A 12,893-nucleotide genomic window follows, 5' to 3' on the forward strand; every position below is an offset into this window, starting at 1 on the left:
AGTCAACTTCCAGGAAATAAAGCCAAACCCAAAACAAAACACACAACACAAGAAGTCACACTGCACAACCGTGTTGCTTGAAGCAGCAGGTCCCAGGTGAAATTCAACATTAACAGTGTCACAGTGAGAAGCAGCTACTATTGCTTCTCTACACCAGTCATCTGGGGATAAAAGGCTGTGCTTTGAAGACAAGACCATGGCATCATAAACGTAACCTCTCACAAAAGTCTCTGGAAATAACTGCAATACATGGTCTTTGAGCCATCTCATAATTTTTAATGGACTGCATATAATTAATACCACTAGAACTTAAATACCATAAACATCAGCAAGAAACAAAATACCCTTGTGAATAGTAAACTGACTTGTAAGACAATATTAAACACATACACAGACTTAGCAGATCATGGCTATATAAATGTGGGAGAACACTGGGCTTTTGGGATTTCTAAACATATGGGAACAGGGGAAACCACCAGATAATCCTGCTGCAGATCCACGAACTATTCAGCTTGATTACTCTGCTGAACGACAAAGGGTAAGCTCAGTTTGATTGTTTATCCAATTTAATTCTTTAATAGCATCATATTGCTTCATAACCATTTTGGAAACTTTAAGTAACAGTTTTCTCTCTTTTCACTGTTGCAATTCATAGGTGCTGGCATCTTAGCAACTGGGCAAAAGAGATTAATCTGAAAAACAAGATCTGTGATCTAACCCTGTAGGTCTAGTGCCACTGTTAAAAGAGAACCAAACTACTGCAAAGTGCAACCCAAGCTACTATTACAAGAAAGATGATCAGGAGGTTTGCAGGAGGAACCTGTGGCTGACCCTTTGGTGATAAAGTGTTCGTGTCACTCAGATCTGAATTCAGAAAGGAGAGCATATAGGCTAACCTATTCTGCTTCCAATTTTTTATTTCTTATTTGCCATAAGCTATCCATAACTGTCACATAGAAAGCAAACAAAAACTGAAAGGCATGATTTTATACCTGCTCACGTGTTTTCAGACAACTCAATTGGCATCCAAGCTTTCTGAACAGACCACATATTTCATTCAAACACTATAAGAGGGATGTACACATCAGCTTTTTCCTCATCAAATGACCAAACTAATGCGGATGTGCCACATATTCCATCTGTGCAGCAGTAACTCAGAAGTACAGAGCTTACTATAGATGCACTACACCATTTCCAAGAAAAAAAAGTACTGATACAACCCATACAGCTTGCTCCTACTCACAAACTATATAGAGGTATCTTGTAAGCAGGCTGCAGATCAGAACAGCTCTAGCAGTACCAGCTTCTTTCCAGGAGCTAGCTTTCCTAGATGGCAAAAAGGATTTACTTCTGTGCTTTTTGCATGTGCAAGTGGTTTATGACCTACAAAAGACAGTGGTAAGGACCATCCAACTCCACAACAACATTTTCATCAGTCCAACTCTGGCAGATAGAAAAACAACCACTGCCTTCCAATCTTTTTAATCTTGTCTTCATTCCCATTCCTTCCTCCATTTTTCTTTGAGAATATTAAATCACTTATTAATTTGAGTTCCTTATTAGGTCCTATGCTGTCTAAAGCAGGTGACATTTTACTTTGTTAGCCTGACTCCCAGGAGATGTGTTTGTAAACAAAGAACGAAGCTCTCCCAGTGTAGGCTGGAAAGCAACACAGGGGCTCTGCAACACTTTTTTTTTTAACAGTTCAAAGCTTTATTATAAATGGTGATTTATTTTTTTAAGCATTCATCATATAAACACATTCCAAGTACTTCCTTCCTTTGAAGGCACATGAAAAGCAGTCAAACACAAAAAGCAGTGACCAGTTTATAAAAATTGCCAGTAAAGTTCTAACAGTCCCTAGAGTTTCAGTCTCCTGTGTGTGTTACTGTATTATCCCATTCAAGTATGCTGCCAACACACAGAAATGTGGCAACTAGTCATGCAAGAGCAAAATGAAGTTAAATAGATCAGTCAGCCCTGCTATAGCTACCCAGAACCATTTCTCAGCCATGACACTGCAAAATCACATGAGGGCTTAACAGTCTTCAGACCACAAGAATAACTGCAGCTACACAGGGGAAAAAACTTCACCTCATCCTTGTGCTTCCAAAGTTGCCTGGCACAATGACAGACGAGCCTTTTCCCCCGTGTTTCCTTTAGTAACAAACAACCCTGGGAACAAAGCAGAATCACCTCAAATATCACGGGAATTCTCTCAAGCCAGAACACAAGCCTCTTGAAAACTCTACCGATCTGCTCCCTACCTTTTCATCAGGGCATTGCTTCTACTGTTTGCCTCTCTTGCTGTCAGCCAGGCTTTTAACACAGACCTCCTGTTAACGTTTCATTCCCTACAGAAACAGTAAAAACAAAGATTGAACAATGTACACATTTGTTGAAAGTTATACTTGCAGCTCACTCCACTCACATTAAGTGAACACTGTGAATCTCTGTGGGACTTGCTTGCCAAGGCAACGTTACATGTCACTTGAGCATTAAAAAAGTACATGAAACCAGACTTTAAAATTAAGAAACAAAACATCGAGTTCTATGCTGCATTGATATATTAAGAACATGAAGAACATTTAGTGCTTCAAGAAAGAAAATAAATGGTTGAGGCAGCCACTTCAAATTATTTCAACTCTTCCACTGTTTTCTGATGATAAATACCTCCCATGCCTATCTACAGGCATCAGCCAGCTATGAAAGTGCTCTTTTAGCTCAATAACCTTTCCAAGTCTACTTCAAAACATTGTACCTCTTTGCAAGATACGGATACTTAAGCAGCTCCTTGTTACTCCACAACCAGCAATACACATGTACTCTTCCATCTAGCCACCTCATTCCAATTCCCCATTCTTGCAGCTAGTGTGACAGTCCTCCTGCCATTAATTGACATAATCCACTGGTTTTCTTCAGATGTGGTAAACACTACTATGACCACTTTTAAACACTGGTATGACCACAGACAGCTTGAGCTTGTGTTTTATACTGAGGCATGTGCAAGGCCTGTCCTACATTTAAGCAATTTGAAGCAACAGCTTTCCACTACAGGCCTGAGAATACCTCACTGGAGACAGTCTCAGACTTGGATCTCCCTGAACGACTCATTAGCACCAGGAAGGTGTAGTCAAAAATAAGCCTTGTCTAAAGGAGGCTTCCATCTCCCAAGACTTGGAGAACACTCTTTGAAGCTTGTTGACTTCAGAAAACAAAGTGTAACATAAGCAAGGCTAGGAAGAAACATCTCTGGAGGGGGAAAAAAACCCTACACTAGATTATCAGAACTTCAAGATTCTGTTCATAACCCCAACAATTGATTTCAGATCATGCAGAAGCAATCAGCACTGTTAGCATTACTCCTACAGCAAGGAGTGGGGGTGACAGCCTGGAAAGCAAATCCAGCCCCTGATGCGTCTTTCAAATCCATACAGCACTGGTACTAGTTCTTTACACACAGAAAACAGGACTAGTACCAGTTGAAATCAGCTACCCTCCACAGTAAGTGACTGAACATTTTTACACAAGACTGCCATGAGAGGATGGAGCAGTAGCAATACATATTTTCGTCTAATGACCCAAATCTGTAATATAAAGTTTCCAGGAGTGTCAGAAATTATAATTTTAGGAATCACCTGCAGAGCTGTAAAATGTCTAAGAAATGAGCAGCATTAACATGAATAATTTCCCCACGGACACTTCAAAAAATGTATTTCCCAGTCAGCCATCTGGAAAGCCAATGAGGAGAGTTAAAGGAAGGAAAAATAAAAGTACACATTTAGGCATCACAAGGAATACAGTGAGAACTGCTGCCAGTGTACCTGCAGCATATGTAGAACATATCTACAACTAGTTTACTGTCCCGCATCAAGTGAAAGACCTACTTTTTCAAGAAACAAGGTGCAAAGGACCTACATTATTACCCCAATACAAACAGAACTTCTCAGAGCACTTGCGTTTTTCAGAAGGACGTTGCCTATGCTTTTTCTTCACATTTCCTACTGTTAAAAAAAGGACAGCAACAGAGAAAGTTGCTAACAAACAGGGCTAAATGATCAGCTGTGTTGCTTTTCAAACCCTGTTGTTGCATACATCTGCACTTAAGAACATTAGACAACACAGTGATCAATAAGAACCCACTTGCCCCTACTAAGCTCCCTTTTGTGCTGCATCAGTAGTAGTTCTAGAGTGAAGAAACATAGTAGCATATTAGAACCACCCCAAACAAGAGAAATCCACATTGTTCTGCCCCTACATCACTGGGCTAGAATCACCATCAAGTATTTCATGGGCTCATTCGCAACCATCTCTACTAACTCATGGTTAACACACTCTGATCCAAACAGCTGAGGAGATAATCAAGAGAGCTCAAACACTTAACAACAAAGGATCTCTAAGAGGGGTCCAGGAAATAGAAAAGTGCTGGATAAGAGGACAAGCATAGAACACAAGACCATGAGCTCAGGACCAGAAAACAGGAATGTAGGCCAAGGACAGAGGAACAAGCAGATATGTTCAGCAATGGCTAGGAAGAAAGAAAAATTAGTCTTAAATTCAGAGGCTAATCTAGATCCACTGGGATTGCTGCAGTCAGTGAAGAAGAACTGGCCATCCGAGTATCAAAGCTTAGAGAGAATAACTGGCAGGACGAAGGCAGGGAGGAACAGACTTCACCCTGAGGGAAAGACCAGGCATTTTCTACATCTTCTGTACTTTCCACCATCACTCACCAAGTCTTCCATTTGTTTGTTCTTCATTGCTCTTTTTAGCTTCAATAAAATCTAAGCATCTACTAGGAGGGTCTAACAAGGCACAGGCTTAGGCATTCATTACAGTTGTGCCACAGCAAAATCCCCACAGTATTTAATCCTGCCTACAAAAACTCGAGAAAGAAATGTTAAATATCCCATGAGAATCATGACAGAGACAAATCTTAACAACGACAGTTTTAAAGCTTCCACTTTTCTTTCTAGATTACAGTATTTATGGCCAAAAAGCACAAGCGAAGGATGGAAACGATTTCTGAAGTACCACTGTGTCTGTAGGGAGGGATGCAGAAAACAATTTATAGCAAATGAAGGGGAGGGAAGCCAAGGTAAGCACTATAAAATGTAAATATTACTCCATCCAAAACACAGTTCAGAAGGGTAGCTAGTCCATATTTTTTGTAACTACTTATTATACAGCAACTTTTTAAAAGGAGAAGTCCCCCAAACAGAACATTCCATTTTCCTTGGCACAGTAGATAAAGGCAAATGAAAGCAGCAAATCTTCCAACAGTGGGCTTCAAACCCAAAATCTATCACTGAAAATGTCAAACTGCATCAGCTAAGAGTGACAGAAGTATCCTGCTTTTACTCCACTGTATTTGGACACACAGGACCACCTCAGTTTAGTTTTGAAGCCATTCTTAAAACTTTGAATTTATGGTGTGGTGGATGGAAAGGAAGTGGGAATTGTTTCTAACATCTTCTTTGCTGTATTTAAAAATACACTTTAATTGTGACTTAGAACATTTGATGTTCTTTCTCTCTCTAGCCAGCAAAAATCTCTGGCAGGATAAAAAAAATGGGACCCAGCCATGCTGCAAATCATATATGCTGAGTGAATGACATGCATGGACTGCAACTGTGGGGCTGTAACTGCTGTTTGCATATGAGCTACACCATACTGGGAAGGTTAAATGGAGAGATAACACTGACTAATACCTCCCTTACCTAGCAAATCTCTACATCCAAGTTGGCAAAATGCTCATCATCTACCCCACAAAAAAAACCCAAAAAATCCAACTGTGAGTGTATTGCTACAAGTTCAGCTACAAGTCCATCTATCAACTAACGTGCATTTATGTGGTAGTTTCCTAGCTGGGTTAGCTAGCAAAGCAATAAAAAGCAACATTAAGGTATCCCCTCAATATCACAGTAAATTAGCTGAAGTGCAGTGATATGTTAAGGAAACTATGGCTTCAGGATTCCAAAGCCAGTTCAAGATACCTCTTTGTGACACAGAGCAGACATAGCTAAAAAAGCTTTGCCCATCTTTTGGACCACAATTATTAAACAACCATGTCCTTAAAGGAAAAGATGGAGTTTATTGAGTCAGGGTCACCTTATGTGCTAAGATTTAGGAGAAAAGCACTCACAAAACTCACAGGTTTGCCCCTGGTGCTCTACAGAATGAAGCCTTCACTGTCCTGAACAGTTCAGCATACAAGGTAACTACAAAGTTGTACAATTTGTTAGAACACTGCTCCTGTACTGGGATTTAACTGACAGCACTGTGCTGAGCCCAGTTATTTTTGCACTTGCAGTATGTGGACAGCATTGCCTTTTTCACTGTCATTTTATAGTCACAGTCTCACACAGACACACTTGCTGACATATGGAAGCTACCAGAGCTGAACCAGCTCCTGATCTTGGTTGCACAACTGAGAATAATTCCTTAACCCACAGGTTTCTGCTGAAGCTCAAGACAAAACCAAAACTGAAGAATCCAGCCCACCGTGCCCTTCTCCTTGTTAGCATAATGCTTGCACACAAAAAGAGGGGGTTTCCTCTGGGGACTTTTTCATTTGCATGTACGTATATACAACTTACACCACACACTTCTGGCTTGTCCACTTTTATTTTAGATGGCTAAATTGAAATAATTTTATTTATTAGTATTAGGTAATTCTAACAGTCAAAATTTACAGTAAAAATTAAATAGTGAGGATATCACTGACTAACTTACTTCTAACACTCCTCCTTACTCTTCACATCCTATTTTTATACCACAGTTCCTTCTTCTTTCACGCACATACCCACCCACACCCTGTTATTGCTTATTTTTATTTCATTCTGTTTCAGCCTCTACAATAACCCCGAATTTAAGATATGACATGAAAGTATACTTTGAAAAGGTAAAAATATGACACCTAAAAGAATAGGGACATCACTTTCTATGGTCTTTCATTTCCACTTCTCCTCCACAATTTCCTCCTGATGCTGTTTCTGAGCTCTTTAGGGAAGTACCAATGACTACTTCTGCATCATAGACTGTTACTAAAATGACTGCTATAGATCTAACCTCTCAGCACCAGTGCCTCATGTAGCCTTCACTGTATGTTTTAATTTTGACTCTATAGTCTGTGGAGGCACTTTATAAATGTACATACATGAGCAGAATGTTTTCACATCAGTGACAGACCAAGCTTCCAGACCAAGCATAGACTAAGTCTGAACTGAAGAACAGCAGAAAATACCCAAAGCTTATTATGCAATATAGCAAAAAAACCTTGTTCACTTTAAGTAATTACTTGGTCATTACCACTATTAGAAATAGTTGATTTTAAATAGTTGAACATTGGTGATACAGTCACTGTTTATACATATTCTCCTCCTACCTGCCTCAATCAGAGAAAGGCATAACTGGCTTAGCTTCAAGAGGATTTACTGCTTTTAGTATGACATAACATTTCTATCATGATTTATGCTCACAGTAGCAAAGATTATTTATATATGGAATTGATATATGATGGAAAAGATGCAGGGCCTTTTCTGTCCTCTTGCCTAAGACCACCCAGTGAGTCTATAGCAGAAGGATGAGGGAGAAGTACAACTCAGTCCTCTAAACCACACCTCTACCCTTGCTTTTTGTGCAAGCTCAACCTACGCTTTCCTCAGAGCTACTACATCTTTACAGGGTTTGGTTCTGGGGGACTCTGAAGGGGAGGGCAGGCTGGCTGGGTTTGTTTGGGGGTTTTTTGAGAGTCAGCATTAAAAAAATATAAGAAATGTCATTACATCACAGGAAAACCCAATTAAAATACTTGAACAAACAAGAGAATCATACTGGAAATACGCCAACCCACATAAACTGCATCATGTCTTATTAAGACGCTTAAATAGAAATTACTTTGGTGTCTTTTTTTGGTCCTTTCCTCCTCCTTCTAAGAAGTATCACAGTTCTTTCCAGGAATCTTCAGATCAAATACCTTCAAATCCACAGCTACAGATGTATCAAAAGCTGAGCTACTGAATCCTCCATCTGACAGCGGGATACTTGGAAATCACAAATACCTCAAACCTTATGTTTCAACAAGGTTACATTGCCCTTTTTTCTTTTTAATCCAACATGAGTTGTGCAACAATTTATCCTCCAACCTTTTGGTCATGCCGCCACCATATTTAAAAACTGAGGTCAAAGTTGACTAAAGGACAATGAAGGGAAAGGAGACTCCCTACAAGTCTTGATTTCAGCAGAGATTTAAGATTGAGGTTTTTCTTAAGTAGCTGTTGTACTATGTCCTTTCCATGAGCACAACAGTTTCTACAGCCACTGCTATAAAAAGCATTGCAACCTACTATGACTTGCAAAATTAACTCCAATTCAGTTGCTAGGAAGTAGGATGAGAACCGAAAAGAGATGTTGAATATTTAAGTGATGCTGCAAATTTCTTTTCCCAGTTTTAAAACCTCAAGATTAACAAATCTCATAATCATCATTCAGGCTCAGTCTAGGTACCATCTTCTCTATGGAAGAGTCACAAGACAGTTTTCTCTCCCTATCACACTACAGCAGGAATTTAGAAATCAGTAAAACCTTGAATGCAAAGCCCTGCAGATTAAAAATTGCCAGACTGAACAGTGGTGCCCACAATTCTTTCGGAAGAGTTACACAGAACATTAGTATTAGCTAGGAACCTTCCCAAGACACCCTCATTCTCTTCAGATCACCAGCTCAGCTCTACTCCTGCCTTGCTACTTTCCCTTTCAAACACATATCTTAAACAGGACCAGGTTATTTACACTGTTCCCAATGCTTGACCTGAATCAGCCAAGCTCACCTGAGCCCTATAGTATGCACCAGGCTATGTCAATATTTGTGCTTTTACTAACTAATAATTAACTCTGGCCACATTGCTACAAAATTGCCAATATTGCCATTAATGCATATAGAAATACCATTAAGGGCCATAGTAGTGTTATATCCAAGTAAAGCATACAGAGCAAGCTGCTCACCAGAAATGCAGACCTGCAACCACACTGCTACTGCAAGTATGAAAACTCACACATGAGCATCCTTAATAGTGGAAAAACATTTCACAGTAACCCTTATTTTAAAAGCTGGTCCTAGTGCCTTCTGGTACACTGCTTGCACAAGCAGATCTTATTTTTTGTGCTACTTTCTAGGAAATTCACTGTTTAAAAGAGGATGCTGAGCAAAGCCGGTCCTGAAGGATCAGGAGCTGCTCATAAACTTGAGGAAAGTACCTCAGTCAGCTGGACCCTAATGTTTCTACAACAAGTAAAACATCTATATCACACAAGGCTGTAGAGAAACTTAACTTTTTTCATTTTAGCTTTGTCTTTAAGGCTCCATGCAATTTTCCCCTTCCCCAAAAGCTAAACACAAGAACTCTAACGCTCTTTTTCTAATAATGAAACAATTTCAATGCCAAGTCATGACTACCACTAGAAAACTTCATTTACCAGAGATACAGTTCGACTTTCATGTTCACTTTAAATTAACTTACAGACTCCTCAATCACCTAAAAGTAAGACAGAGTTTCACCAAGACTCTAAATATGATTCTTTAAAGAAGGACAACAGAAACAGGAGACTCACTAAGATTGGTATGCTAAACACACAAACCAGAAGTAATCCATTTACTCCCCCCCGACCTTCCTTGGCTAGACTAACTCAATTAGTTTCCCTAAACCACCACAGACACTTGCCAAGATTAAATATTTGTGTTTAATCATTCAGAAAGTGAAAGATTATGTACTGTAATGTAACACTTTTTACGGAAACCTCTCGTTGAGCAACAGTTCCAGAAAAAAAATTGTGAAATGAAGTAAAAAGCTGTGCAGAACACCACGCTTCCACTCAGCTAATTCAGAAACGTTAAACTTCAGAGCCATGCCCCAAGTTCCCTGTCCATGGCAGGGGGCTGGAACTGGATGATCTTTAAAGTCCCTTCCAACCCAAACCACTCTGTGATTCTATGATAAGCTGAGTCCTCATTTTCAGCATATCAACATTCTTGGAGGCGGCACATTTTTAAATGCAGCACGTTTGAAATGACTTCAGAATAACAACCATGGTTAAGAAGTTATTAAATATTATCATGCCTTGGCCAGCAACTTGTGCTACATGCAAACATCACGACGGAACAAATGTCAGGGCTAATTTTCACCGTCTTGGCCGGCGCGCCACATTAATCCAGGTATACAGTAACCGAAGGGAAAGTCGCAATGAAAACACGCACAAGGCTGGGCTCTACCTGTGCAATCCCGGCTGACGCAGAGCACGATGTATGGAAATCTGCTCGTTTATTCACCCGCGGGAGGCACAGCTCGGCCCGTTTCCCCCCGAGAAGCCCTCCGAGCCCGCCGCACGCCCCGGCCCTGCCTTTGTAACATGGCAGGTCAGCGGCACAGCGCAGCCGAGGCGCGGGCAGCTCCCGCCCCGAGACCCGCCTGACTCCACGGGCCGGGGGTGCGCTCCTCCGGGCCGGCCGTGGCCGCGGCTTCGCGGGAAGCGGAGAAAGTTTTCCCCCACCTCCCACCGCGGCCCAGCGGAAAGTTACCGCCGGCCCTGCACGCCCCGCAGCCCCCGGCCCGGCGCTGACAGCCCCGCCGCGGGCAGGGTCGCCCCTTTCCCGCCGGCCCAGGCTCGCGATAGCGCCCGCCCCACGATATCTCCTCAGTGAACCCCCCTCGCCTGCCTCACCGCGGTGACAGCCCGGCTCCCCCGCCGCCCCGCAGCACGCACCTCAGGCGGGGGCCGCGCTCCCCGGGGACGGGGAACGGCCGCCGGCGCCTCCTATCCCCGGCGCCGAGTAGCTGGAGGGTGAAGGGGGGGGAAGCACACTCGGTCCCCGCGCCCTTATCTCATCCTCGCGGCGCCCGACTCGCCTTCGCCGCCTCCCCGCCGTGTGGGCGTCTCAGGCGGGATCCCCCCTCCCCTCCGCACCGCCTCCTTGCGCCGCCATCTTGGCTGTCACGGGGGGCGGGCACCGACTCGTGATCGCGGCGGGGAGGGCGCCCGCCGGGCCCTCCTGCTCGGCGGCGGGACGCGGCTCTACCCCGCCTGTGGCCCTGAGGCGGGCCCGCCAACGCCGCGCTACCCAACGGCCCCGGACGACCTCCCGAGCGTCCAGCCCGCTCCAGAGGGCTCCCTTTGACACGGCGGCCCCCGCCTCCCGCCTTCACCCCTCAGGGAGCGGCAAAGCGCCGGCGGCTGTGACCCGTGAGGGGAGAGCGAAAGCCCTCAGTGAAACCCTCTCAACACAGCCTAAAACACAACGTGCGGATCATGGGCTCGACTCTGACACACACACACCCCACCTCCTGTACATTTAGTTTAAACATAAATTAATCTCCGGCCCAAATAGTCCCGTGTTTCGCTCACCTGCGGCGCTCGTCGCCAGGACCCGGAGGTGGTGCCGGCTGTCTGGAAAACAAGGGAAGAGACAGCGAGGGATTTTCTGCAGGCTTGATGCAACGCGGGCTGGGTTGTTGCATCAAAGACCTAGAAAAGAACCCGAGACAAAAATAATCTCAGATGAGCGCCGCGTGTCAAGATGTTGCCGAGCACGACGACATGAGTTCTGCTTGTTCCACACGCAGCACCGTGTGTACTGGTTCAACATTTTATACCAAGGTGCTATTTTCAAAGTGATCTTTAGGCTCCGACCATACAATGTTGGCTTTGAATCCATGCTTCCCTCAGTTCTGGACGTTTGGCTCTAGAGGCTACATGTGGCTCGTCACAATGACAGAAAACTCATGCAAAGTTCTGAATTTGGACTGCAAATGTTTATGTATGTTCAAACCTGCTGTATTGGTTTAGCTCATCCCTCTGACAAATGTGACCTATTAGGAGAATATCAAAGCAAAAAGAAGGACTTTTTACAAGGGTAGTTAGTGATAGGACAGGGGGTAAATGGCTTTAAGCTGAAAGAGGGGAGATTTAGATGAGATATTAGGAAGCTCTTCCCTGTGAGGGTGCTGAGGCGCTGGCACAGGGTGCCCAGAGAAGCTGTGGCTGCCCCATCCCTGGCAGTGTTCAAGGCCAGGTTGGACACAGGGGCTTGGAGCAAGCTGCTCTAGTGGAAGGGGTCCCTGCCCGTGGCAGGGGTTGGAACTGGAGGAGCTTTAAGGTCCCTTCAACCCAAACCAGTCTGGGATTAAAATAAGACCTTTTCCCCCACATGCTTTTATTAATATGACAGTTTATAGCAGAAATGCTGCTCCTCCTACCCCCTGTATAAGAAACAGAGGCTGACACAAGTCAGTCTTTACACAGGCAGAAGCACCCATGTGCAAGCCTGCACATGCAGACACAGCTTTGTGCTGCCAGGTTTGATATTTGTGAGCTGAGTCTGTCTCTTTTTTCTCAACAGGCAGCATACTGACGGAGGAATGTGACAAACCCCTATCCCAGGCAGAGACTACAAGAACACAGCCCATTCCCCCTGTTTCTGAGTAAAATGCATTTCTAGCCGCACCCATAAAGACATCTCTCTCAATACACAGTGGGGTAAGTGAGAGATCAAGAACCCAGAACCTCGCTATTTATTTGCAGCAAGCTGGTGTGCATTCTGTAGTAAGTCCTTGAATTATGTAATGTGCTGGTGGAAAAACTTCTAAATCCTTTGACAGTTTCTGGTATATTTTAATCCTGGAAATGTTTTTCAAGTAAATAGCAATAGTGAAGTCCCTTTTCTGGCTTGTGTTGGTAATTTTGACATGCAAACTATTCTGTGTTCTCTGCCCTTGCTCGTTTTTCATGTAGACATAATTTTTAGGCTTCAGTATTAACATCCAAGATTAATGGGTCTGTTCCTACTTCCAAGAGTATTGTTTCAGCTGCCTGCATAGCGAGGCAAAATCACCACACTAA

General features: G+C 43.3%; 1 protein-coding gene across 5 annotated transcripts in view; it reads right to left on the minus strand.

Moving 5' to 3' along the window:
* Positions 1-11,485, minus strand: part of DENND4A (DENN domain containing 4A) — a 53,213-nt gene extending 41,728 nt beyond the window's left edge. For 2 of the 5 annotated variants that reach the window (XM_080626688.1, XM_080626684.1), the window contains exons 1-2: positions 10,761-10,948; positions 2,268-2,354 (exon numbers count right to left, since the gene is read on the minus strand). The gene's annotated coding sequence lies outside the window, so the exon portion shown is untranslated. Of the gene's footprint in view, positions 1-2,267; positions 2,355-10,718; positions 10,949-11,399 lie in introns of those variants that run through there. The other 3 variants (XM_080626687.1, XM_080626685.1, XM_080626686.1) reach the window with 3 other exon arrangements.
* Positions 11,486-12,893: the final 1,408 nt, after the last annotated feature.

The sequence above is a fragment of the Psittacula echo genome (assembly GCF_963264785.1).
Source record: "Psittacula echo genome assembly, chromosome: 10".
Classification (NCBI taxonomy): Eukaryota; Metazoa; Chordata; class Aves; order Psittaciformes; family Psittacidae; genus Psittacula; species Psittacula echo.